Raw genomic sequence first — 5,162 nt, 5'->3', positions numbered from 1 at the left:
CATTATAAATGCTTAAACAACAGCCTAAATCCTCAATGTAAAACCAGCCATAATTTAGCCATGCTCTTTTCATCCATGTCCAGCATTGTTCGGGTCATTTTCAATACAGTAAACCCAATTTAGAGCATCTTAAAAGCAAAGCAAAGATGAAATAACATGAAAATGATGCACTGAAGAGGTGATCTGACCACTCATTCATCCACCTTAATGAGCTCCATCCTGGAGCTTTGTGGGTACACAGCACTGTCAGCATGTAGCCTTCTGTCAGCCTCTGTACACATGACTGTTAACAAATCCAGCCCAACAATGGAACTGCACAATTAAGCAATACAGGCTGCACAGCACTAACAACAGCCCACTTTATACACAGCGCTACACTAGGCTGCCATCAGTAAATCCAACAAACAAAAAAGACAATGACTCACCGATTATTTTATTGGAAAGACTCACCAGGTACCTTAAGAGAAAACATTCATCTTTTTTCCTTATTTCCTTCTCTGCCTTCTTAGATCCAGATTTAAAGTACCCAGAGTTCCCAGTGAATGCAACTTAAGACAAAAATTTTAGGAAGCAGCCCAGACCTGAATGCTAAAATAAAAATGAAGCCATCAACCTCCCAAGTGCTGCAGCCTGGCGTTAAGCAAACATATAAAGTTAGGTAGCCTTAAGCTTTGATTCTATCTTTTGTAACTTTCCATTTAATTTACCTTAATTAGCTTGCTTGAACTCACTACATTTGCTTCGCTTTTTATTTTAGGTTCACGGTTTCAGCTGTAATTGGAAAAATGTGTTTTTAATTAAAATGTGCACCTGGCTTCTTTTGGCTTGACTGCACGGTTTTAAATAGCCGTGAATGGGTATTAAATGTGGGTTGCTGTAGAGGGCGCTCTTTCCCCCAAACAGAAATCAATAACATTTACAAAAGGGCAAAGAGGCAGGTTTTTGTGTTGTTTTGTTTTTTTATATAGGGATTAAACTCTGCAAGTAGGAGTGAAACTAAAGCACCATTTTTTGTCTTAGTTTGCTACTTCCTTTTTTTTATTTAACGTTGCCTTATCTTTACTGATGTTGTATACATGGCATGTGTTATTTTTCTTACACTCTTGCATGCCATTGTGATTTTTCAGCAGCCTTTTCTTCATGATCTTATCTTATATCTTATCTTTAATGCTTATTGTTAAGATTTTTCTTCTCCCCTAATAGCAAAGATTCATACAGCTGCGCAATTTTTCAGAAGCAAACTTTATTTTTACGTTAATAAGAATAATTAGTTAGGAGTCAACTTTTTTTTTGACTTTGAGTGAAATGACTGGACAATGCTGACACGTGTCCAGAACCATAATGAAATGTCTGCCTTTTGTTTACACATTCTTCTTTTCAGTTTAATTCAGGTTTATTTATATTGTGCCAAATCACAGCAACGGACACCTCAAGGCGCTTTGTACCGTGAGACCCTGCAGTAAGGTACTGTATTGTGCCTTTGGGTATGCAACACAGGATTATAGCTAAATAAATGAGAAAATGAGTCTTGTTTCGTGCACACTGATAGTGTCCACACAAAACATGTAATTGTTCTCTGTGTCTAATTCGAATCAATTTTACACTTGCTCTGTCAGACTAGAATTCATCACCACGATCCCATTGATGCAGCCATCCTCCTTTTCTGAATGTCCACTGACCAGTGCTCATCAATTTGCAAACCTCTAATTTTGAAATCACAGACCCTCTCGTATGTAATGGCTACTGTGAAAATGTGTCTGTTTTTGTTTGTAGGCTTGAAGGCTAATTTTAATCATCTTTTTATCATGCATACAGACAAGCTTTTTTATGCATACTTACTATATTTATGCTTTCAGCATGAGATTGGACACCCGTTCACTAACCTGAAAAGACACCTTTCACTATGACCCATCTTCTCTGACTTTCTTTGATGATGTGAGTATGAATTTTATTTTTCTGTTTTTCAGGAACAGAGTTCCCATTATCCAAATGCTTGTATGAATTAGAAGCATACATTCTCTGTAGTGCAACAGCCTGCAGGTCCTTTGAGACCTGCTGCAGATGTTGACAGTACGGGCACTCCTTCTGGAGCTGCAAGTGAGAGTAGCCATTCACCACGAAATGCACAGGCAGGCAGAATGTAGGCTGCAAAGCCTTCTGTTCACCAGCTTCAGCTTACCATAAGTGCAGCAAAATTGTACCTGGCAACTGTGTCTAAGTCATAGCTGATGTTTTTGTTACAGCGGAACAGCTTTGGCAGTCTTTGACAGGGTTTGTCAATAAAGACTAAGAAATTGTTTATTGAAATGTCACAGAAAGTCGCCTATAGACCCAAGCTCAATTCAAGCTTAGTAAAAATTGAGACTGTGAATGTTGGGTATAGCAGCAAAAAGTCCTGTATGAAAAGAAGTAGGAGCGCATAGATCTGACTAAAGTAAGTATATATCATTATTTGATCTGTAAGGGGAGATGATTGGATAAGATAAATGGTATTGCTTGAGAGGAGATAAAAAAAGAAATCCTTGCCAAATACCCCAATACAATGTGAGATAGCAGTGACCTTAAATGTGATCACTACCTTGCATTGTTTGAGAAAGAATATGAAAACATTGTGGCAGAAATTTGTGTCAGACAGTAATACTAGTTTCAGCATTTGTCAGAATGAGTAATGGAAAATTGGTGAATCATCTGTTGTGCTGTAAGCAGCTATTCACAACTGAACCCTGCTAATAAACCTGAAGTCAAATAATACTGCTGTAGCTGAGACTATGCTGACAAAGAGAAGAGTAGGAGGCCAGCCTAACAAATTCCAGTGCATCTTTTTGGACGTGAGACAAACAGATCAAAGAAAGAACAAACACCAGACCTTCCCTGCATATCAGCCAACAAGTGAGCATAATGTGCAAATGTCTGAACTGCACAGCCTATAGGTCTTTACAAGTGTGTAATTGCTATGTGACACTTTTGAAGACAGCGCGACAATGCAATATCAAATAAGAGTATCTGAATGAAAAAGAAGGGGGCCATTGTTCGAGGAGAAAGATGTCTCTTCTAGAAAATAATACCGCCTCTCTGTCTGCATTCATGTCACAGTTCAAACATCAGTTTACACTGCCATGCCTTCACAAGTTGCCCTGAACACTGTAACAAGTCTTCAGGGGGCAGGAGAGAAGGATGTCACTGACAATTTTGCAGAGCATGAAGCTCGACTGCTAATGAGATTTCTTTTTCTACCAGCAGCAAATATAAGTAGTCATTTCCTGCACAAAGACCACTTCTTAAAAAGAAAAAAAAGAGAACATGGCAGTGATGCTTCTTAAGATTTCATTTGTGCTCTTGTTATGTACTAAACTAAATCAGCTCATATTAATTCTCCATTTTATTACTGTTATTGTTGTGGGGTTTTTTACTTTATGTATTGTGTAATATTGCTAATTTGTGGCATTGTTTTGTTTTGCATTATGCAGCCTTTAGAGTGCCCCTGTGAAACACTTTCAATAATTTCCACTATTACTCAGAACATTTTTGGGTAATGGGCGCTCTTTTGATGCTGTTCACAGCCTCATCCCACAGTACGACGTGGACATCTCCACTGACCACTTAAGCAGGTGCTAATTAACTGACACAACCTTGGAAACCAATTTGTGATTATTTTCATTTCACATTCATAACCCATTACGTCTAACAAAGATATGTTCAGAAATACATTTGGAAGATGGTCCTATTTTGTCTGCATCTGAAGTAATAACTAAACAAGAAAATGACTGTGCCTGGAAATGAATTTCATTTTGAAAAGTTAGCGCCACTTACTAACTACATTCAATTTGCAGCAATGAGTGTAAGTATTAAACTATACAAGCACGTCAACTCGAGCCCTGCATTCACATGCAACACAACAATGCTTGTGAGCATGAAAACTGCCTCTTGCAAAGTGTGGCTGATGAGATATGCATATATTCATGAACAGGTGTAATGTGTTCTGAAAAAAATAGAACTTGAAATGGCCTTTCAGCACAAAGTAGGAGCAACTGCGAATTATCAATGTTCCTGTTCATATGCGTGCAATAATATTATGCTAAAGATAAAAAGACAACAATACAAAAATATTGGGACTAATGTGAAGGATTATGTATTTCAATCACATGTAAATCAACACAGTAATAAACTTGATTTGATGCATAACTGTGAGATAAACAACAATGAAATTAAGTATGTTAAAGTATTTAAAGTATAAATGAATTGGATTTATTAGCATAAATATAAGCTTAATGGGGATTTTTAAACTATGCTGTGCAAAAGGATTACAAATTAGAACAAAATTTAAATATCATTTTGAACATTAAAATAACAAAACATAAGCATATTTGAGTGACTTGTCAATATCAATACACAATCCAGTGACAACAGGCATCTGAATGGTCTTTAAAATTTTCTTTTGAATGACTGCCCTGACTTCATAAAGCCATATAGACAATAACCTTCTGTGTCTGAACACGGCTGTCCAGGGCTCCTTTGAGAAAAGCTTTGAGAAAGGTGGCAGAGCACATACACCTTTGGTAAAAGAAAGGTCAGCGTCTAATGTTTCAGAACTGTAGCACTACTATTAAAGAACTTTTATATAACATAAGGTTGCCTGCATATTATATTTATTTCACATACTATTGAATAAAATTAGAAAAGAGATGCCTAATTGCCCAGAGCCTGGGTAGCAAGTCTAAAGCTTTCCTTGGATACATTTGAAATATCCTCACATTGATGTTTCTCTGCAAAAATGTTAACCATGTTCAAAATTCAATGATACAAAATACAGGGGAGGCTGATGTCATTAGTGACCTGTTTTGAATGTTATCAGCTCACTTCATAAATGGCCATTATCAGCTGTTATCAGTCCAATACTTATCACATGTAGGAGGGCTCTTTCCACTTATTTGCAGGATCAGTGGAAAATTATAACACCTTCCACTGGGGAGAAGTTCCTCCGTAATGAGTGGAGTGTCTCCACTGGCAGGAGTGGCGCTGACATTGGTCACACATGAGCCAGGAGATTAAGAAATATCTTTTGGACTTGAATGATTTGAATCACATTTTGCTTATGAAATTGCTTACTGCTTATTGGTTGATTTTAGGCTGTTTGGTTCAGTATAAAATACTGTAAAAAAAAA

General features: G+C 37.1%; 1 protein-coding gene across 6 annotated transcripts in view; it reads right to left on the bottom strand.

The window, feature by feature from the left end:
• The window catches only part of LOC102195475 (metabotropic glutamate receptor 4), a 185,576-nt gene that overhangs the window by 163,595 nt on the left and 16,819 nt on the right, over window positions 1–5,162 (bottom strand). The window contains exon 1 of one of the 6 annotated variants that reach the window (XM_005729751.2): window positions 426–790. The exons of 3 other annotated variants lie outside the window; for them this stretch is intronic. The gene's annotated coding sequence lies outside the window, so the exon portion shown is untranslated. Of the gene's footprint in view, window positions 1–425; window positions 791–5,162 lie in introns of those variants that run through there. 2 more of the 6 variants (XM_005729752.2, XM_005729753.1) reach the window with 2 other exon arrangements.

This window comes from Pundamilia nyererei, unplaced genomic scaffold (assembly GCF_000239375.1).
Source record: "Pundamilia nyererei isolate P.nyererei 1_Seehausen unplaced genomic scaffold, PunNye1.0 scaffold00034, whole genome shotgun sequence".
Classification (NCBI taxonomy): domain Eukaryota; kingdom Metazoa; phylum Chordata; class Actinopteri; order Cichliformes; family Cichlidae; genus Pundamilia; species Pundamilia nyererei.
The sequence above is the reverse complement of the archived record's forward strand: the minus strand, read 5'-3'. Positions and strand labels throughout refer to the sequence as shown.